General features: G+C 46.8%; 1 protein-coding gene across 1 annotated transcript in view; it reads left to right on the forward strand.

Annotated features, from left to right (window-relative positions):
* The window catches only part of PRKCE (protein kinase C epsilon), a 390,706-nt gene that overhangs the window by 357,737 nt on the left and 10,006 nt on the right, over positions 1-22,963 (forward strand). The gene's annotated exons all lie outside the window — the stretch shown is intronic.

The following is a 22,963-nucleotide window of genomic DNA, read 5'->3' on the forward strand; positions in this document are numbered from 1 at the left end:
TCCACGGAGTCCTATTTCTTGAAGTAAGTCCACAGGTTACATAACTGTTATCACCTGATGTGTGTCCCACTGCCACTTAGGTCATTACTGCGATTGCCACCAAGGTAGCCATGTATGGCCCATCAGCCATCAGGCAGCAATATGAGCCTGTAGATTTATCCTCCAAATCTAAGCACATTTCTTGCTGAAAAGTATTCAAACTGGAATATGCATTTCTTCCAAATCTATAATGCAATAGCCTCTTTACCGGGGAATCTTCAGACAGTGAATGCTGGAATCATGTCTTCTCAATAGAATAAGATGAATTAGAAATCTACAAGATGTCAATTGAGGGGGCAGGCAGATGGAATTTTCACTGCAGGAATGTTTGGATATTCCTTCCAGCAGCTATAGCTAAGCAAATCCCCGTCCCGTCCCTTCCCTTCCCCGGGTTTTTATAGCTCAGCAGAGGCCCATGTTTTTAGGCTTGACATCCCAGTATTCCATGGGGGATCCCTGGCCAAAGAACCGCCACTGGGCCTGTGGTTCATTCATTTTAAAGTCTGCCTTGGAAAACTTCAAGCATGACTCAGCTCTGTTTCTTCTCTGTTGCATCTTCAGTTTTTGTCTAGATCAAGGATAGGTGGCAGCATAGGGAAACCCCCCCCACCCCAAAAATTGATGGATTTAGCTCTATCAAGTGTGAAATGGATCAAATTTACCTGGCTTACAAACTTTCTTTTACCCCTTTAACATTAGGGATTGCTGCAGAGTGAGTTGTTCCTGAGTTTCAGGGCCAAACTGCTGATTTTTTAAAAAATATGTATTTAGAGTGTAACCCTCAAAGAACCACCATAACCTCTCACACTTGTATATTCCTTGCCTAGTTGGTTGATTAGTGTTGTAACACTTAAAAAACACTAAAAATATTAAAAAGCAGAACTCTGAAGGATTCGCATTGTCACCTGTAGTTTGGTCATGCATCAGTTGGAAGCTTGGTAGATTCTGCAGCTGGGTCAAGTCTTCTGTTTCTCTTGATGCTAAGAGCTTTCATATATTTTGGTGACTTTGTATTCCTGTCAGGTTTTTTTCAAAATAATACATTTCTGTTCTGAGAATTTTCCCTTGATCATTTCTTAATGATTTCCATGATTCCTGGTTTTTAACTGATTCATGCTTGATCATCCCCTGTTGACTGTAGCCTAAACAATCCAGATGAATCACAGCACACACATACGCACCCACACACACGCACATGGTGTCCATTCACACCCTATTGAAGCAACCGCAGACAAGAGCCATAGTGTCCGAATGATGAGAGCGGAGTTTGTGCCCACATGTGGAACCCGACTTCCCCTGGAAGTTACCCGCAGCCAGTGCCACGTCCAGGTTTTTGAGGACCCTTCCCAAGGCACCCCCAAGGGCTGCCTCCCCTGGTGAGTCCCCTTCTCACCACCTTGGTCACCAGCTGCTCATGCTTGCCACTGCTGCCACTCGTTTCATGGGCGGCAGGAGTGGCATTCCTTGCGCCAGTGGGTTTCAGTGAGGAACTGGTGAACAACCAGCTTTCCGTGAAGAGGAGGGGCAGCTCCAGGGGCTCGTGCGAGTGTCCTCCTGGTGGATGCGGGCCCTGGGCAGGCGCCCAAGTGTGCCTGCCCCGGACATTCGCCCTGTCCTTGGTCATCACTGTCCATCTGTTTTTTAAAACAAATTTGTACCAACTTCTGGATCTTAACTGACATTCATTCTGTATTAGATTCTGCGCTTTTTATCTCTCTCCCGTCCCCAGTTTTCTCAAAAATGATTTAGTGCAAGAGCAACACAAGCTGTATGCAGGGTCCCAAGGGACCTCCCTTGTAATCTTATCCATGCTTCCATGAAAGATAATGATTAGCCACATCGTTTGCTGACTCTCCTCCATGCATTTTCATTTCTTCTCTCACATGATTTCTCATTTGTTTTCATATGAATAATTACGCTTAGTCATAAATAGCACTGAAGACAGCCCTGGCAGGAGAAAAGTGTTGTACTAACTTGGATATTCTGAGCAAAACTTCACTGCTTCTCCAGCAAGTAGCTGGACTACACGGCATACTGCAAGGGCTGTTGGTAGTGCTGATCAAAGGAACTTCACTCTTCGTTTAGATTTATCCAAGTAAGTTGGTTTAATCTGCATGCTCCCCAGCCATTGCTGGAGAAAGAGTTGAAACCGTCGGGTGCCATAAGTCATCCACAGTAGAGAAACGATCCACTTGAGAGAAGTGTCTGTCTCCACTGGGCTTGAACCCTCAGTATGACACCAAGGCCTCCATGCCTCTGACTGGAACATCCACTGAGCATCCTACAGATTAACCTACAGATAATGCAATTGTCCAGGGCCGGAACCTTGTGATGCCAAAGGCAGTGTGAAGTGCATGTCTGGTGAAATACATGTGTGGATGGGCAAAGTGGCTAACTCTGGAGTTCCCAGTAAGTTGCCCGTGAGTGCCGTGGTGTCCCTGGCCACCTCTAGTAGCATCCACAAGAGATTCCCACATGGTGCTTGTAGGGGGATGGGGGGAAGTCCAGGCTTTTAAAAATATGCATACATGAATTTGCATGAAATGCATACAGATTTCTAGCAATTGGCTCTGACAAAGTATTGTCTTTATGCTGCCCATTCATATATCCACAGCAATGTAAGGTCCTCAATCCATTGTGTTATAGGAAGTGAGTGTTTATTTTTCTGCTGTTGAAGTATCAGTCTTCGACCAGTCAAAAGGGTGCAGAGAATTCATTTCCCTACCCATTTGTTAATGTCCATGAAGCAGGTAAATGATTTTAAAGAGTGTGTATATCAGTGAATATTAAAGACTGTTCAGCTACAACTTTTATCTGTATAATAGCCTCCTTCCAAGAAGAATCAACTATTGGACACTGTTGCAGTATATATTTCAAAGAAGCATGAGATTTGTTGTACCACCAACAATTTGCCAAATCAGACAATCTTTTATTAAAGAGACACTGCAGTGTCCAACAGACATGAACCAAGAGTTTACACTGAATAAGATGCGACTTAAGATCCATAGATAAGATAGGTAGATGCCAAAGCAGCAATCTTCCAATTAAACATTTTGTGATGTTGCCTGTAGTAGTTTCTCAAATTCTCAAATCTGTCCACAGAAACACTGGGGGCCTCTAGGTTAGTTCACAGCCTGAGTAATGTGACTTGCTATTAAAGTCAAGATAAAGGCAGCTGTCGGAGGGGAACCATGACTCAGAGCCAAAGGACCAACCAGGAGCCATTGCTGAGGAGTCCACAGAGCCAGGAACTTCTTGTTGCTCAGTTAAGGTCCCAGCCCAAACAGGAAGCCTTTTGTAGCCCTTCCTGTCTAGATTAACAAGAGACTCTCCAGAGGCTTTAAATACTTCGCTGCCAGGACGATTTTCTAAGCCACTTTTCTGATAGCTCACCCCATGGGACAGCTTCACACAGAGCCAGAGTTTCCCTCCTTACCTCTTCACTCAAATTCCCACAAGTAACCTACCGTGTGTCTCACCTATTGTTGACTTCAAAGGCAGTCTGACCTACTGTCACAAGTGGAAAGCAAGTGATGCTGTGCATGAACCAGCACTGAAACAATGCCATTACTTCTCGCTAAGCAGAGGGGAAAGGAAACACAGTGCTTTGCTGCCCATTTTCAGCACTGCAGTTTGTTGTCAATTTTTGGTGTCAAATTGCCACCTTCCCTCTTTGCCTAGTAAGCAGCAATGGCGTCATGTTAGTGTTTGTCTATGCTAGTACAGCATCATCAGCACTAACACTGTGATAGTAGAAGTGGCTCATTGGCTTTATTTGAAGAATATTGTTCCTGTGGCAATGCCAGAAGGGGTGCCTGCTACACAATGACCTGGAATGCAACAAAGGATTGGCTTCTATGCATAATTAAAGGTTTGTACTGGTCCATAATACTCATCCACAGAAGAGTCTGTGCATAGTATTTCTGCTTGACCTGCTGCTCGATCCTTCTTCCACCTAGCCAGTGCCAGTGCGTAATGGTAGTTCTCTGGGTCTCATAATATCCAGTCCCTGTGGACACACAGCCACAGAAGAATCTCTTGTAGGGTGCAGTCCCATTGCTGTTTAGACTGAGACATGGCCTACTCCCAGAATTATGTAATCCAAGTGCCCGGGAAGTGGGAAGCAAGTCAGTTTGCCTTAAAATGTGGTACAAACCTAAGCGTGTAGGATAAACAAATCCCTCCAGCATCCTGACGATCTTTGCTTTGACATGCTATAGAAATAAGCTGTGGGATGTGCACTGTGAGTGCACCGGCAAAGCTATCATCATTTTGGATAATGCCACTCTAGTCTGACCAAGCAAAGAACCTGCAGTAGAGTCAGTGTAGAATCACACTCAGTTTTCAGTGGCTGTCACTCCGTACTTTGGGGAAGAATAAGGTAAACACAGCTGACAAGGCAGTTGGGGAGGGGGAAATTAAGTTTGATTGTTTGTTTGTTTGTTTGTTGGATTTCTAATCCTCCCCATTAGCCACTCAGCTTCCTGGACAAGTAACAACAATAACTGGAGAATAACAGAACTTTGATCGGGGTGTTGGGATCCTATCCTGGTGGACATTGTTCCTGAGTGAACTTTTGTTATTTCTCCCATCCTGGGAATAAATGTCATTCACTCCAGAAGTAAAAAAGCTAAATACTGCATTGTGGTGCAGCTGCTACCATGAGGGCAAAATCTGTCCCTGAGGTGGAGTGATCTGGCCCCTGCTGGAATGAATTCCCCAGAAGGCATGCACCTTGCAAACCCGTGTGAGCGTTTTCTTTGGCTTTCCCTTTTGCTGACAATCCATATTATCCTCTACTCATCCCAGCTTCCTCACTCTGGCTTCTGATCTTCTGCATTTCATTCATCCTATTGTAAATGTGCTGCTTCTGATATTATTACTGAAAATGGGGGCTGTTGTTTGCTGGCCCCCAGCCGCTTTCCAAGCCTGATGCTCCTGTGTTGCTCACCAGACAGGGCACAAGCTTGGGAGTAGCATTAGATTCGGTGCAAGAATGTTCCAAGAAAATCAGTCTGCATAAAGCAATGGATCAAGAGATGCCTTAAAACAGGGATGGCCCCATTGCTGCCCACCAGATGTTTTGGCTTATAACTCCCACCATCCCTGTTCATCAGCCGTACTTGCTAGCCCTGAGGGGAATTGTAGGCCAAACCATCTATAGGGCCATAAGTAGCCCATCCCACCTTACTACAAATGAATTGTTGAATAGCAGTGCATTCTTCACCTGTGGACTGGTTTTATTTCTTCACCCATCACTTTCATCAAACTCAAAGCACTGGTCATGGAAGGAATGAGATAAAAGCACCCACCACACGCTGTTTTAGTGTATCAATGCAAAGGACTACAACTGGTTTACCCTCCATTCTCTTAGTTTCCCTCTGTTTCTAGTCTAAAATGCCTGATCTGAGACAAGTTCACCTCAAACTTCAAGGATTTTTTAAAAATACTTGCATGAAAACTCATTAGGATTACTCTATAAATTTATCCTAACACATGCATTTCTGCCATATATATATTTGCAACCCCATTTTGAATTAATATAATCCAAGCTTTATTGTTGTATTCCCTAATATACCCATTTTTGTGTGCATTTTTAATTGGAGAACTTCAGTGCAAAATTCAGAAAAATTTGAATTTTGAAAGATAACATTTTAGGTTCATATGCCAGTCCAAATATGCAAAATTAGATACACTTTCAGTAAAACATGAACTAAACAAATTTCTCTCCCATCCTTAGTAAGCGGAGGTTTCACAACCTCAAAGGACAGTTCCTTGGATTTCTTCGGGGAAGCTATGACAACTCATAAACTTAAGCATGTGCATTTTTGTAGTGTAGTTGCATCCATAAGAGCCAAAAGCATTACACAACACTCTGATAATTGCTTTTTCAGTGTGTGCTTTGCAGAGTCATTCATAAAAAGGGCAGCAATTCCTTTGGGGAGGGGCTGAGCAGGCAACATACAATGTAATTTTTAAAAAATATAGATTGAATTATTTTGGTGCTGTCCATTCAAAAGTAAACACTTCTAAAGCAACAGTTCTATGCCCACATACCTGGAATTTCCCACAGAAATTAGTGGAATCTGCTATGCATAGGACTACCCCCTAAATCTCATTTACTTCAATTGGCGTGAGGCACATGTTTTAAAATCTTTCTGTGGCTTAGATTATGTCCTTAATAAATGCCAAGACCTTTGTATCCTCTTCGTGTGGTTCTTTGCAGTGGTGACTCTTTTCAAATGGTGCTTTCTTGAGTAAGAGTGGGATTGACTGTTTGAATGTGCATAAAATGAGCCACCTCCACAGCCCTTTTTACTGTGTATGGTGCGCACACTGTACACACCATACACACATGGACTGTGTATGGTGCACACACTGTAGGGATATCTGAGTAATGAGTTTCAGTTCATTTTTGAACAATTCACATCTTCTGGACCAAACATGGCCATACTCTGCAGGTGAAGTCTAGACATTTCTGGCCTTGCAATACCATTAATGGGCCATAACCAGTGCACCCAACATGTGCATGAAAAAATGCGCACTTTGAAAAATGCAAGGAAATGTGCCTTAAGGAAGGAAGCATGCATATGTTTCAAACAGGCTCTCAATTGAAATGTACCCTGAGAAAATTACAAATGAAAGCACTCAGAAATGTTGTGGGAAAAGAAAAGTCAGAGTGAGCTTCAAAATGAAATTTGGAGGACTTTGGCAAGCTTGAGTTTTATGGCTTGGCTGCTTTTTGCTGGCTTGTGGACCCTAAAGCACTACCAGAACTGGAAGGGAAGGGAAGGGAAGGGAAGGGAAGGGAAGGGAAGGGAAGGGAAGGGAAGGGAAGGGTGAGCTGTAGTTTCTTTGGCTGGGTCAGCAAACAAGCAGGACTCACAAAGTCTTAAGGATGAAGATGCAAACATTTCCAGAAATGTTGAAACCGTGAATGGAAAATCTATGTTCCCCTACCCCATGAAAAGAATGAGAATTTAGGCGATATTGGATGATGTGCTGTGCCCAACAGCCTCCCCTGAACTGCCTGTTAGCGCTGGGATAGTCCTCACACAGTCCAGTTCCCTCCTATTCACTGGATTTCTTTCTGTGCTTGGCCCTGGCTTAGGAGGCAAACTGAGCTGAGTGAAAATCCGTAGACATTGGTGGAACCCCAATTGCACAACCAGCCATCTTCTTCCACAGCACATGCCAAGGAAACAAAGGCTGGAAGCCATGTGCACAGAAGAGCACTGCTTGCACAGCATCCACATGGGCTCAATTTCTGGCAGGTGCTTGTGGAAATGCTTGGCGCACAGTCAGTTTCACAGCCGTAAGAAAGTAGACAAGGTCCGGGGGCCAAGCTGGGATAATTGGATAGATTCCCACCCACAGAGTGAATTCTTCACGCAATGCTACTGCCAGAATAGCTAGTAGCAAACACAGCTGGGTCACCAGTGCAGAGGAACAGAGACGTGGAGGTGCAGGCAAGCCCCAGCTTCACTCTGGTGGCCCTTAAGCCACAGGCTGCAGAGAGATTGGAGAGAGAGGCTGGGAGCTCGTGGCTGGCAGCTGGCTTCTTTCCCCATGGGCTGCATCCACAGGAGAAGTACCATCTGAACAACAAGCAGCCCAGGTCTAAAAGCTTTGCCTTGGGGCAGTCTAAAAATGTAATAAATCGGTAATCATCTTGACCCCCTCCCCATTGAAATTAATGAAACATAAATGACAGTTGCGTTCTGAATGTGCCTACTCAGGAGCAAGCCGCACGGAGTCCCAGACAAGTGGGTATAGGGATTGCTCCTTTACATGCAATTAACTTATCCCTCTGAATGCAAAGGGACTTTAGCGCACCAAGCCCTGTCTGGATTTAAGGCAATGTTTTCTGTGGCAAAGAAAGAGGGGAAGCCACAAAGGGATTTTTGCCCATCCAGTGTGAACTGAGGCTTCCGAGTGCCTAGTAACACCCCTGCCCAGGGCCGCCCCTCCCAGGAGCCGCAGTGAGGTGGCTCGCCTCTGGCAGCGGATCTTTGAAGTCATGAAGAGGCAGCAACACACTGTTCTTTATCATTACTGCATGTTACCCAGTGTGTGCACGCATGAGCAGGGAGCAGGAACTGTAGGATTATCCGCCCCAAATGCCAAGGGCTTGGGCGACACGGTGCCATTTCATGTGTCTTGAGTTGGCTCTGCCCCCCCCCCCCCCCCCGCAACTGCAGTCTTGGTCAGTCAGCAAAACCAGAAAGTTTTATAAAGTGCCTCTGGCTGACGGGCTGCGTTTCTCTTGTGGGTCACACAAGCTGTGCAGCCTGATCCAAGGGCATACATTGGCATTGGCATTATAAAAGGTGCTTGACAGTTTTGGAGTTGCTAATCATCTTGTCCTCAGACTATCCTGCTCTCGCTTTTGTGTCATTGGTAAAAATGCATTTTCTCCTTCTTGCCTGAATACAATAATAGTTAGTCCTGTCTGCCATCTTTTAACCTTAAACTACTATATATTCATATCATGCAAAATTATCTTGTAGCTTTCTTTCTCCTTGTAAGTCTTGTCTTAGTTATGCCAGCAATATGTTTGAGTTTTAATGCTGGGCTGCAGCAATGTTTTTATTTAAATAAAATAAAAAGGAAGAGAAGTATGGTGGGGAGAAGGAAGGACGGAAGGAAGGAAGGGCCATTCTGCAGCCCTGGGGAATAAGGGCCACCGGTCAATAAGTGACTTTTAAAAAAAAAATCTCTGCAGGAGAGAAGTAGCCAAATTTTCCAGAAAATCTTCTTCCCTGACACATTTGAAAATAGTTCAGACAAACTTTTTTGCAAGTTTTGAAATCTGTGAACACAGGGTGAAATATTACAGTTTCCAACAGTTTGCTCTGGAGTGAGCAGTTACTCTGTTGACAGAGGGAAATACATCTCCGATGCACCTGTCTATTTGGCTGTTGGAGGCTTTTGTTGGCAGAAAGAGACGGCGTTGTTCCTCTGTTTCTGAGGCTGCAGCATGTGAGAGCTCTTGTTGATGGCACCACCCACCAAATCACAGAGAAATATCAGTGGGCTTGAAGAAAACCCCAAATTTTCCTAATGCAAAAAAGAAGAAGAAAATCTTAAAAGGAAGCCACCCTAATGAGAAACAAGCATGTTCAGTGGCTAAGGAATATGGATTGACAGTTTGTGGGGTTTGGAGATGGGATGGAAAACTGTTGGAAATAGAATGGCTGAAGCTGTAGCAGGAGAACTCCATTTTCTGGGAGATCCTAATTGAATCTGATAAGAAAGATGTGTCAGTGGTAAAGTTGTGACCAATGCAGAAAAAACTGTGTTGTTTGATTGTTTAAAAAAAGTTGCAGCAGATCCTAGTTTGCAATGAAATGTGGCTGAAATCCTTAAAGAGGGACTTTCTTTCTGGAGACAACATTTTAAACAGACATAAACCTGTTAAAATTTGCCATGTTTGTTTTTCACATTTTCATGACTTTTAACGGATGGTGATGTGCCCAAATCTTTGTACATTTTTACTAGGATGTTTTTATTCTGCTTCTCTGGAGTCATAATGTCATATAGGCAATTTCTCACCAGACCTATCCTAGGTTTAGGTTATTGCAATTTGGCGGTGGCAAGAAAAAAGTGTAATTAAACTCCCTTGTTAAAATGCACTCTCCTTCAGTAATAGTAATGGGAACACCAGAAATTACTGGCCAAGTAAATTTATTCTTGTGTGAATGTTCTCTCTTTTCAAGTTTGCTTCAGTGTGAATGTCCCTCTTTAAGGTAAGGCGCACAAAGTGGGGAATATGTCCAGGTAGGTCCATTTTTAGGCCTAATACACAAATTGAGGTGTCCTTCCAGTCTCATAATATATTTCCATTCAGTCATCTGGGTGCATGGCCGTTGGCATTTAGCGGGGGTGCGCAAGGGGCTCTTCTGCATGCAACTGCATGGAATGTATTTTGCTCAGATCTACTCTGGGTGGTGGGGCTGACCCATGTGCCATTGTACTTCATCCATTCCCCGCCTCCCTTTGTACTCTCAAGGACATGAAGGTCATGAGGTCCCTCCTCATGGCTGGGCCAGCTCTCCCGGTCAGTATATTAACGAGAATGCAGCAATGTGCCTATGCATAGCTTATGTTGGTTCGTGTATTTCATCATCCGCAGACATGTTAGAAAAGTAACCCCCAAACCGCAGGATCCATTTCTGTGCTGAAGAGGAGCAATGGAGCTGCACCATCAAAGGCTCTGGCAGGCCCAGTAAGCCCCACCTCCTGAGGAGTTCACTGCAAGAGTCACTGCTCTGAGTGTCCCTCCTTTCCAGCCCACCTCCCCTGCACTGAGCTCTCGGTTCGTTCATCATTAAGTGTGTGCACCAATGCCCTCCACTGCAGGTGCACATAAGCCTCTGGACATGCATCTGAGGCATGGGGTGAGGCAGAGTGTCAGCTTCTGCTCCAGCACTTTGCCCAGGTCATCGCATCCAGACGACCATTTCCAGTTGCCTGAAACAGCAGGGAGAGAGGAAAGGAAGCAGGGAACATCTGGGAAACAACTTCTGCTGTTGGCCCCAGCCTCCTCCCACCCCATTCCCCCTCCTTTGAGGCCCAGTTGTGTCCTTCCAGAGATGCCCTGATTGGGTCTTTCTGCACTAGTTGCAGTGGGGGTGGAGCTGGGTCTCAGCCTTGAGCGTCACACCTCTGAGATTGCAGGAACATGAAGCCAGGGCTCCTGATAATCCTGTGGCCCTCTGGACAATGCTGGGAGGCCATAGGATTGTGCTCCAGATCAGCATCAATGCAGAGGAGTAACAGGATTGACCTGTATGTAAAGGAGCACCCACAGTGTGCCTCTATAGAAGCCACTGATCAAGTCAGTGATGCTGATAGAAACAGAGTGGTGTAAAAGAAGAAATTCTGTCAAAAGCACTGGAAGGCAGGAATTTAGCCACTGCAATGGCAGCATTACCGATCCCTTTTTTGCTTTTTAGTGGCATAGTTGTTATCTTCAGTATTATTAAAATGCATTTTCCTCTTGCAAAGAACCCAAGGCAACTTTTATAGCCCCATTTCACTCCCGACAACCCTGTGAGGTGGGTTAGGCTGAGAATCTGCAACTGGCACAAAGTTGCCCAGGGTGTCGTCAGGGTCATGGCCGAGTGGGGACTAGGACTCAGCTCTCCCAGGTCCCTGGTCCAGCACTCCCAGTGCTATACCATGCTGGCTCTCATTTTTACTAATATTCATAAAACTTGCACCTCAATGTTTAACCTCCCCCCACAAGAACCTTTGGCAGAAAGTCACCCCGAAATCACCCTCGTCAGTCTCCTGTAAATGAGGTGGCAAATTGTGGCGTGCTTATCTGTGCCTCTACCTTTTGAGGGCCTGCCTGAGAGGACGTCCCATTGCACCCTTGCGCATTCTCCCCATCCCCGTGCAGTGCCTGAAGAGCAGGCGAGCGCCTCGGCCCCAGGCTCCCCACTGCTAGTTCCACAGCCTGTGGCTTGCCATGGGTGGGACTTCTGCGGGGCAGATCCTGCAGCACCTGCGCAGTTTAGAAGCTCTGAGTGGGACTTACTTCCAAGTAAATGTGCGTAGCCTGGGATTGCACTATTCTCCATTGCACTTACACATTTATATGGCATGGGACTTAGTCTATCACTGTTACAACTGGGCAGGGTTACTGTGTAGAGTGCAGAGGATTTCCCATTTTAACTGGGAATAAAAGTACGTTTCATTCATTTCCCAGAGGTTTCGGGAGAGATGGGTTAAGGTCTGGCTTTCTGGAGCAAGAGCCTAGTTTTCTGAGGAAAGTCACTTACCAGAGCCACCCCTGAGCCTGAAGCTGTCCTGTCACACAAAGAATGTATGAGTGAGTGGCTACTAAAACTTAAATTTGTTTTGGTAGACAAGCACATTTTTGCTCTTGCAAGCGCATTCATCGACCATGTCCTTCCCAGTTGGCAGACTCTTCTGTGATAAGGCAAGCAGGAAACAATGCTGTGGGAAAGATGTGTGTGCAGGACAAAGAGCTGGGATCGGAGCCCAAACATTTTGTTGGATTCATTTGTAAACTTTCTTTAACCCAGGGAATCTTCTGCAACAGGTTGGCAGTTTGTGTTGCTGCCGAGGTTTTGACCTGTAGTTCCCATCATTCTTGTCACTGAAGGCCAAGTCTTGTGGAGGGATGCAAGCGGCCCTCCTTCGTTTGCAATAATCTCCTACACCTTCGTGGTACTCTGCCTGCCTGTTCATCTGTCCAAAATTAGTATTTCTTTTCCTCCTGGTATATTGGCATCAACCAAAATTCCATGAGGTTGCAACCCTGGCATTGAGGTTTGTCTGTCAAAATTCTTCTAGGGAGGTGGGCCAGCAGAAAAGAAGGTGTCTCTGCTGGCTAAGTGAAGAAACAGATGGCTAGCGGAATATGTTGCTTTGGGATCCACACATTAATTTTGATGCCGCATCCATCACGGATGCTGGTAAATTCTTAGGGAGGCAACCCTTCTGTCTTGAACTGCCATTCTATGGATATCCAGCCCAGCAATGAGGATGTTCGGGGTTTCTATAAAGTTTATGACTTGGATCCCAGTCCCAAAAGGCTCTTTGGAAGGGTCTCCAATCCAGTGTAGGCCATTACTGGTCTTAGGGGAAAGTTGATTTTTGCCCATTCCCTGTGCTATCCCCAGTACCAAACAGATTTCTCCAGGACACAGGTGGTATTTAGGGGGGAAATGGAATTAATTGAAATTGCCACCCCTCCTTTCACCAGCAGTAGTATCCTGTGAGCACAGTTTTACTCATGAAACTTGGGATCTTATCCAGTCCATATATAAACATGATGCATGCAGAGAACATTGACAAGGGGTGTGTGTTCCAGGTTTCCAGGGCTTTTGTCCTACAGCTGCTGTCAGCCATTATCATCTTGACTGTGCTGCTAAGGGCTGGCAGTGCCTGTCCTACTTTCTCCTGCACCTGAATAATTTTGTCTAACCCTGAGAAAGTCCTTCTGACATAAACCTGAGAGAGGAGAAATTAAATTGATCTGTAAAGTAAAACTACACCACTTTTCCTGGGACATGGATTTACTCCTGAGCACCCCTTTCCTTGCAGAACTAAGGGAACAGTACTGCTCTGCTTGGTTTTGGAAGCTTCTGTGACGAGCAGTCATTACACTGTTCTCCATGAGGGATGGATGAGAACTTTATGCTTGCAACATCTAAAGATACCAAACCTGAATGGAAGTGCAAACGTGCTTTTCAAGAAACATTTGCAAATTCAGAAACGTTGTGATCATATTCAGAAAATGAGCATTTTTTAAATTGTGCAGTTTTCACAGTGGAAGAAAATTGTGCACATTTGCAAAAAACTCATAGCAGCATGCACTTTGCGTGTTTGCACAAACAAACAAAAAAGACTGAAAACAAGAACAGGTGAGGCAAAAAAAGGTTCCTCCATCTCTGATCTCGACCCTCACCTGAGATAGGTTAGCATGTCTAGAAACCAACATACTCCTTTCCACGGCAAGGGCTAAATCTGTCGTGTTTAAGAGGCTTGGCAGTGAGGAGTGCCACTGCCTTATATGGCCGAGATGCAAGTTCAAATTTTCAAAACATTCAGCTTAAAATTTAAAGAGTAGGGGGCAGGGAAGCAGTGGATGAAATAAGGAGCAATCTCAGAGGATGGACTCTGGGGGAAAATATTCAAGAAAGCTTACCATTTTCGTTTATTTGGTTGTTCAGAGCTTGCTCTGGTGGATCTCCTTTGCTATCAGAGGTTCTTTGTGAGTGGCCTTGGCTGCAAAGGCAGGTCTCTAGTTGGGAGCACTGTGGGAAAGCGAAGACATAGCAAGGTGCATCAGGAGAGTGCTGAACTGAGGGGCTGGAAAATAAAACGAGGGAGGGAAGCCCTGGGCAAGCACCAACGGGAAGCCCTGCCAGCAGTTGCCCAAAGATAGGAGGAACTGGCCCTCTTGGAGGCTTGGGGGTGGGTGTCACTGCCTCTTCAGCTGTGATGGTGTTAGTCTTGGCAAACAGCACCCACTGTTCCCCCCACCCCACCCCACGCCACCGCACAGGATGCTCCAAACACAGGGCCAGATCCAGGGTTCCTCATGCTTAGACCCACTGAAGTCAACAGGATTTAAGACTGGTATGACTAATTTATGCCTCATTGACTGCAGAGTCTGTTCTGACTCTGGAGCCAGGCCAGGACACTGTTCGGGGCTTTATGGGTGGAAATACTGCCTGTTACAACAAACAAAACAAAACAGAACAATGGGGGACTTGCCATCCCAGAGCAGATGGAGAATCATTAAGGGTGCGATGTGTGGATGCATTTATATAAATAGCCAGTGCAACACGTATCAAAAATGCTTTGGTCCTTGTGTATAAATGTGGAAAATCTATCTTTACGTGTAACCCAAGAGATCAGCATATCACCAAAAAACATTCTAGCCGCATCCTCCTGGACACAGATGGGATACTGTGGTGTCCTTGAAAACATAAATGAAATCCCCAGTCTCTTAAAGGACTGCCAAAATATTTGGAGAGAGTACTAATTGCTCTCATGTTGCAAAGTAACCAACAATGGCTTCTTGTGCTTGGGAAAAGATAGATATTAAATGAGAGATAAAATGAGCAAAGATGCCAAATGCAAAGCTCTGCCTCATTCTCCAAGATACCTTGATAGCCCAGACCTCAGCCTATCCTGTGCCTCCGCCTGAAAGTTTTGGGAGGCCAAGCTATCGCATCTGACTTACCTATTGCAGGAGCTGCACAGCATGTTCAAGCAGCAAACAACTGTGTGTGTGTGTGTATGAGAGAAACAAACTCGTCAATAAAACAACGTTTGGAGTTTACTCATCAGTCAGAAAAAATGCTTGATAAGTACATTCCAGCTGCTGTTCTGTAAATCCCAGTTTATTCTCCCTTACTGATTTTTTCCCCTTAGGGGGAAAAAGCAACCTTATTTTGTTTTGTTTTTTTTTATTGCTGTATTTGTTTTACAAGCTACTTCTCACTACTGCAGCTTTTCAAATATTTGTAAGTGGAACAGCTTTTCATTACATTGCTTCTGACCGTACCCAAGAGGCCCTGCAATGCTTTATTTCTTTTTTTCCTCTCCAGCCACCATCCTAAGTTCTAGGTTTTGTTAGGTTGCAATCTGCCAGTGCTGTTTATTTTTCTCCTTTTACCTTCTCTTAACTTGATGGTTTGACAGGTCAAATGAAAGAGCACCAAGAGCAGGAAAAAGAAATGGAGCTACCAAGAGTAGCTCCCCCCCCCCCCCGCCAAGTCAAACACTCCTGCTCTGCTTGCATGGGGAGAGTTGAAGCAAGAAGCCCCACCCACCTCAAATAGGGAAGGGGCCAGAGTGCTCTCCCTCCCCACTCTCTGCACGCTTGGTTAGAGCCACTGAATCCGAGCATCACCCACCTAGCCCTGTCTGATTGTCCACAACTGGCCCCAACTCTCCAGGATTCCAGGCTGGAGTCTATATTGTGAGGTACTTGGGTAGGGAACTCCTCCTGCTCGGCTGCTTTTCTTTTCAGCTTTATAGAAAGGTTAAGGAGCTGCCCGTAGTGCTGAACTCCATCCCTAAAACAGGTCCACCAGCCAGCATGGGAAAAAACGCTGGAAAGTAAAGCTGGAACAGGTAAGAAGCCCCTTGAACGTGAGACCTTCTTCCTGCAAAGCTGGCACGCTGTTGCTGAGCTGTGGTCTCTTGTGGTGCCGCGACATTGTTTCTGTCCTTAGTGTGGGAGGGGGTCACCACAGTCACCCCCCTGGCTGGGAATAATTGGAGTGACCAAGGTGGAGGCAGTGGGCACCATGTGCTTGCGGGAGGAAGCAGACAACACCAAGTCGAGATGCTGGCCGTACTTGCTTTCACTTTCAAAGAAAGCATGGGGAAAGCTCTCTGGGCAGGGCAGGGCAGGGTATCCCATCCCATCCCATCCCATCTTGTTTGCATTGTCACTACACTGCCTATCTAAGAAGAAATATATTTTGCCAGGGGAACAAAGAGGAAGAGGAGGAATCAAAGAGCCAGGCATGGAGCCTTAGAAGACCCTGACTGCACAGTGTGCAGAATCAATGTTTGACACCCCCCCCCACCCCCAGCAAGCTTCCTCGTCAGCAACAGCGTCTGTATGTGTTGACAGGCTTCGAGCTATGGAAGACAAATCCATGCTCAGTGGGGCAGCCCACGTACTCCTGAAGAACTTTCCCCTCAGCTGAAAGGAAGGGCCAACAGCCCTGCAAGGGTGCGGGGTGTGGTGCTCCGTATCCTCCGCAGCTCACCTTCTGACCGTCTCTGGAAGGCTTCTACTGGGACTTTGCCCCTTTAAAGCCATCCATGTCCTTGGCATGGACACCACCTGTAAGGTGGGAATGTTAAGATGCTAAGAACGGGCAGACATGCAGCTGGAATGGTCAGCTTTGCTTGCACCCAGCACATGCTTTCATGACAAAACCCTTGAGAAGCAAATGGAAGTTGCTCTCAGTTCTGCATTTAAATAGGCTGAGGGCCAGAATAAAAGCATGAGTGGCCTTCACCCATTGAACACCATGCCTGTTTAGGCCCCAAATGGTATCATCAGTTTCTGGATAGCTGCTTTTTCCCATGGCCCCAGGCCTGATGCTCACCAGCTTCCATCATTCTGTTTCTTCAGAGGGACAATGCAGATTGCCTGATAGTGATTCCTCTGATTGGAGGCTGCCACAAGACTGGCAGAGACACTGTAGGGTGGCTGCTTTACTCTCCATACCTCTGGTAGGTCCCTGCTTGTGGTGCACAAGGAGTTATCAGCACCCGTACTTAAGGATCTCACTGTCTTGTATTCCCCAAACCAATACTTCCCTTTGGCCTCAGATATCACCACCACCTTCCAAAAGGCCTGACTTCTGACCTAGCTTGAATTCATTCTGTTACTTTAAAAAAAAAAAAAAAACCTTTTAAAAATCACTGCAAAGAATCTAATTTAAACCTTACAGAAATTCTCACTGTGAGCTGAGCAATAGGACCTCAGTGTGAAATAGCAGTGTGGTGCAGTGGTTAAGCATGGGCTGGGGAGACCCAGGTTCCAATTTACTGGAACCAATTTACTGGAAGCCATTCAATTTGCTGGGTGACATTGATCTTCAAGGACTCCCTCTCTCAGATCAACCCACCTCACAGGGTTATTATGAGGAAATGTATGTGCACATGCAACACCGCCCTGTACACTGCCTTGAATGCGTTGGAGGAAAGGCGGGATAAAAGATATGGAATTAGATTTATTCAACCCATGCATGTAGCAAAGAAGACAAGTGAGCAGGTGTCCAGTTTACCGGATGTTTCGAGCACACATGGTATCACTGTGTTCTGCTTCCCCTCTTTTTCTTTAAAAGAGCCTCTTTGGCAGTGGGGACTGAGCATGGAGTGGCCAAGCAGGGCTGCCCCACTGTTTGCTTTCCCAGTTCACATGGTCTCCCTTTCCAGCCTTTTAACCCACAAAGTGTCAGCTCCAAGCTTGCTCTTGCTAAAGTAAAATTGTGTCCTCATTGCACCACAGTTACCTGCATTGATATGTCATGCCGTGCTGCTCAACACTAGTATTTGATGCTTGCAACATTTGGACCTAATAAAGTCACTGGAATTTAAATAAAAGTTTTAAAGGTAGCCAGTGTAAGCACAGGGGAAAGTGGACACTTTAAACAATGCCGTGTACACGGTTCTCACGAACGTCAGGCTTATAATGTCAGACTTTCCTAGCAGAGATGCCTTTCACACAGTGGCCAGGCAGGTGCCTGTGGGAAACCCATAAGCAGCACTGGACAGCACCAGCACCTGGCCCGATACTGGAGGTAATGGAGTGGCTGTCGTGCCAAGGCACAGACTCTCTGCCTGCCTCTCAGGGTTGTTGTTGTGAGGATAGACTGGAGAGAAGGAGAATCTCGTATGCAGCCATGAATTCCCTGCAAAAGGAAGAAAAGTGAGATATAAAATGTAGTGACATAGCAATAGTCACCAAGAGCCTTATTTTTCCATGGATTTGTCCAGTCTCCTTTTAAAGGCAACTCAGCTTTTGGCCATCACTACATCTTGTGGTAAAGAATTTCACAATTTAACTATATGTGGTGTTAAACTGTGAAATTCACTGCCACGAGACATCATTATTATGTGATTGAATAACTAAAATTGCCCTTTGTGAGAGTCCCAGTGACTACCTAGGAGCGCTTTCTCTTTCCCCATCCATCTCTGACTCCCAACTTTCTTCTTTGCCTCTAGAGTCTGGGTTTCCCCTCCATTTCTACTCAGCATCTATTGTAAGAAGTGTTGAGGGTTAGCTTGAGCTTATCAGATGGACAACATGGCCTTCAAACCACAGGCATGCTTTCTGCAGCCTTTGGATCAGCAAGGGCCCCAAACACCCTACCCCTGGGCAGTGGATACAGAAACCTGGGCCAACCAGTCCTCTTTCTGATCCTTGGATGGAGAAGGAGAGAAAGAGGTGCCAACTTTATGAGAGAGGAGGCTCTTACCAATAAGGTGGCTACTGACAAATTGCTAGAAAAAAGGAAAGCAATCAACAAAGAGAGCAAAAGAAGGCAGTGATTTCCATAAAATTTCCATAGGCTCATTTATGTAGCTATAGGCAAGCTCTGAAATTGTTATTGTAATATTCAAAGAAGCCCACTGAGGGTGTGTCCAGGCAACCCACATGCCTCCCTGGCCGGCCTGCAGTTCAGGTGCTCATGGCTGATGGGCAACCATTTTTGGCTTCTTTAAAGTTGAAAGAGAAGTTGGGCAGGACAGCCCTTTGACAGAGGACACCCTGAGGCAGAAGCTGGCTCCTCAGCTCTTCAAGGACAGGGCTGTCTTCTGCAACACAGGCCACCTTGCCAGCCTACAAGCTGCAAATTAATGTAAAGCAACGGAGGCAGAAGAGAGGTGGGCAAGGAGGGGGACATGTGCACAGAAGAGTCCAAGTTGTGCCTCTTCCACTAGCTGGGAACACGACTAACACTGCCACAAAGGTGCTTCTAAGAGTCGCCATGCAAAACTGACAAAATTGGGGCTGCCGTACTTCGGGCACACCATGAGAAGGCAAAACTCCCTGGAGAAGACCATCATGCTAGGGAACGTTGAAGGCAGAAGAAGAAAAGCAAGGCCTCCAGCGAGATGGGTTGACTCCATAAAATAACCCGCAGCCTTGAATTTACAGGAGTTGAGCAGGGCTGTCGGGTAGGTCTTTTTGGAAGCTTTGATTCATAGCAGCGCTGCAAGACAGAGATGTCTTGATTGCACTAACAACAACAATACTTGTGACGTTACTTTGGACAGAGGTGCCAACCAGTACTTAAATGTTTTTGTTTGCGACTTGTGCTCTAGCCGAAAAACAAACATTAAACGATTTAAAAATAAAAAGCAAGCCGATGCTGCTAGCTGAATAGCGAAGGAGGAAGAGTTTGTGCTGCTGCTGATTAGCTGCTTGGCAGGGAAGGAGGAAGAGCGGTCAGGAAGGACGGGGCTTTGCCAGCTGCGTCACAGGCCACTTCTCTGGCCACACGCCTCAGCGGCACCATGCCAGCCCGCCCTGCACAGGTTGGCACCGGGGGCAGGCTGGAGGGCAGCCTCCTAGGACCAGAGCCCCAGATCTTTCATCTGGAGCCCTGTCTCTAGGAGGAACTGTGCCCCACCACCCGTGCTGAAATGAAGGCGCGGGGGCCCTGGGGTATCTGGTCCACCTTTGGTCCACCAGTGCTTCATCTGCTAGTACTCTCCCCGAGCCGAATCTTCCTGCGTTTTTTCTTTAAATCAAATGCCCTCCTCCCCTCTGTCCAAGCATCTCTTTTTACTGATAGCAGTGTCCTTAGGAAAGGCACACCCAGAGAGGCAGACTTTAGAGAAAATGTAAATTAGCATATGCAAATATGTGCTCCCACCCCCACCCCTGCTCACCTTGTCCTGGAGGCCTGGGCCCTGGCTGGCATGGCAAATGAATTCCAAGTTAAGGAAATGGCCACAAACCAGGTCCATAAAAAGATCACAGGAGGAGAAGCACTTGCACTGGTTTGCCTGTGACATCATCTGCATTTCTGCTAATCAGTGAATGAACAATTCATGCAGCGAGAGTGGAGGCAAACTGAATGTCCTTCTCTCCAGGGTAGCATTCTTAAACCTCTTTCCCCTTTCAGAATTTCTTTTCAGCCACTGAGAGGCAGTGAAGTCCTCTTTCCTCTTCTGACAGGTACTTCGGCAACATCAGGTAGTTTTGATCAGTAATAGCAGAGGACTTGCTGACTTGGTACTGGGCTTCCGATTGACTGGGTCAGACCCTGCCCAGTTGCTGTTCCCTGAGCGGTCGTTAGATCTGCAGAAAGGTGCAGCAGGGAAGAAAGCAGAGCAGATTGCTCTTCAAAGGCACAGAACGGGATGCCAGTCCAAAGGCTGGCTGCCCAATTCGGTTCATGCATCTTCTGTATATATTTCCAGATTTTATGCAAAGGGGGCTCACACATCTGCCCTATTGGTGACAGATGTAGAATTCTAATATTCCCAAGGATATTTGATTTGGAGAAATTTGCTTGAATGTATTATGTCCCGCAAATTCATTTAAGCTCTCACAAGCAAGCGTGTTCCCCTGCGTTATCTTCTCTGGGCCTGTGTAGTATGTGATTTCTTCCTCATGTGGAGGCAGCCAGCCACAGACCGGCCACCCACACACCGCTTTTTTGCTCCCAGTAACCAAAGAAAGCCATTTGGGATTGGCGGCACACAGAAGCTGCCACTTTAGTCTGCTATGATTCAGGCAACTGCAACAAACATCAGTTGTGCCATCCTAGATGAGGCAATCGAATCAGAATTGTGTTGGGGGCTACGGTTCCAAGGGCAGCATCCTCAAGCTGATAGTCACCTGCAAAGTGGTATCATTGCTTCCTTTGTAAGACCCGAAAATAGCAGCTTATACGCACACACGAGCAACTAGGAACAAAGCAGTGTGGCAGCCCCATTTCTGGGGCCCGCGATGCTTGGGAGGCCATCGGGGCACAAAAGCTCTCCTGTTTTCTGCACCTGCGAAAGACAGGGTGGTTCTGAGAAGCCTTTTCCTGGTAGCCAGCCACGGTCTTAACAGTATTTTGATTCTTAGTGTTTCACTGTTTTATTTCTAATCTTTTATTTGTTTTAATTTCACACTGATTACCACTCTGAACTCTGGCTGGCTGTGGGGCATTACGGAAATGCAATCAATCAGTCAGTCAGTCAATCAATAAGGGCACTTTCCTCGCAGCAGGCCATATCTGGGGTGGGGCCCAGTATCTGAGTGATTGCAGGCTGGGGGTGGGGATCGAGGACCCAGGTTGGTTCCAAGATTCTGAGGGATGGTCCACATGGTGCCCAGGGTGCTGCCTTCCCTCCAGCAGCCTGCCTTGCACAAGTACGGGGTGGTGACGGCTCCGTGGTGGCACAGGCCAGCCAAGTGCTGAGGCGATCCGGCAGGCCGGCTCGTCCTGTCTTGGAAACCCAGTGAGGATGGCTGGTTGCCGGGCGAATGAGCCACCCGGGCCGCTGCAGCAGCCCCTGGGTTCCAGGTGGCTTGCTGCCCACAGCAACAAGCCACTCTGCGGAATGACGCTGCAGGGCAGACTTCCAAGGGCTTGAGCAAATCCCCTGTCCTGGCAGGCGATCCCTGTGGTTTTGTTCTGCAGCCACAACCGTGCAAAGTGGACCGGGGAGCCGACTCACCGTGTTACTTCTCCTCCTCCTCTTCCTCCCTGCTGCTCCTGCACTCTTGACAAACAGGAGCCCGTGAGCAAGCTGTGCTTGGCATTCTCTCTGCCCTTCCCCAGCAGCACCGTTGTCTGGGCCAGAGAGAGGGAGAAAGCGCGAGGCGGGAGAACGAGCAGGTTGCAGTGGGGGGAAGCCAAGCGCCCTGGGGCTCTATGGCCAGTGGGCCTCTGCTTGACCGGGGCCTTTGGCAGGTGCGAGTCCAAGCCTGCTCTTGAGGCTCGTCCTGCTGGGTTCACGCCTAGATTTTGGCAGGCCTGGGAAAGAAAGTGGCCTTAGCAGAACGGAACCTTTGGAAAACTAGATATTGCCAGTAATCCCGCAGGGGCAGAAGTGGGAGGGGGGCACAGAGGGGACATTTCAAGATGGAAATGACTGCTATAAAATGCTGTGGGGAACCTGTCACTGGACTTCCTCCACTCTGCCTTTTGGCAAAGACACCGGCAAAGGGAGCTTTTCACCAAACCTCTCCAGGAGCTGAAATTCTCCCGCAGTTTCTTAAGAGTGGGGCTCAGCATTAACCGTGGAAGCATCTCAGTTTCTTTCTACTTTTCCTGTCTTTTTATTTCACTGAAGCTGGAAGTGGCAGCAGGATCAAGTGTGTTTAGAAGCCACTATTTTGTACACTCCACTGTGCCCCAGAATTAGCAGCATTCCAGGATGTGGTGGGGGATAAATGACACGAACCATTGGGACATGGGGGAAAATGCTACAGAGAAATTTCTGTGAAGTGAGCTATTTTGGCTATGGGGTAGGAAATGAGAAAGAGAAAAATCTCAGGAATTACTCTCAGGAATTTTAGCTCTGCTGTAAAAGGAAGAGTTGAACACTGCCTTCCCTCTGTTCCCTTTTCCCAGTTCAAATCACCTGCTTCAGGGAACAGGTAATCAGGATTTGTTGCTTGCACCAGCATGGAAAGTTGCTGGGGTGAAGTGGGTGGAAATTGAGAAGATGGGTGCCTGGGAAGCCTATCAGGAGCAGCTAAGGCTGGACCTTGGGTCAGACTTCATAGAGCTTCCCAGCCTGAAGGAAGCAAATGACCACCCCAGGCTATGGCAGACCTGCCCAAGGACATTCCTCGGCCTAGAAGGGCTGAGATGCTCACCACCACATCCTTCCTTCCTTCCTGATGTTTTTAAATTGTATTGCCATCAGGCACCCAGCTGGACAGGGACATGGTTGC

Source organism: Varanus komodoensis, unplaced genomic scaffold (genome assembly GCF_004798865.1).
Source record: "Varanus komodoensis strain SLA01 unplaced genomic scaffold, ASM479886v1 scaffold2, whole genome shotgun sequence".
Classification (NCBI taxonomy): Eukaryota; Metazoa; Chordata; class Lepidosauria; order Squamata; family Varanidae; genus Varanus; species Varanus komodoensis.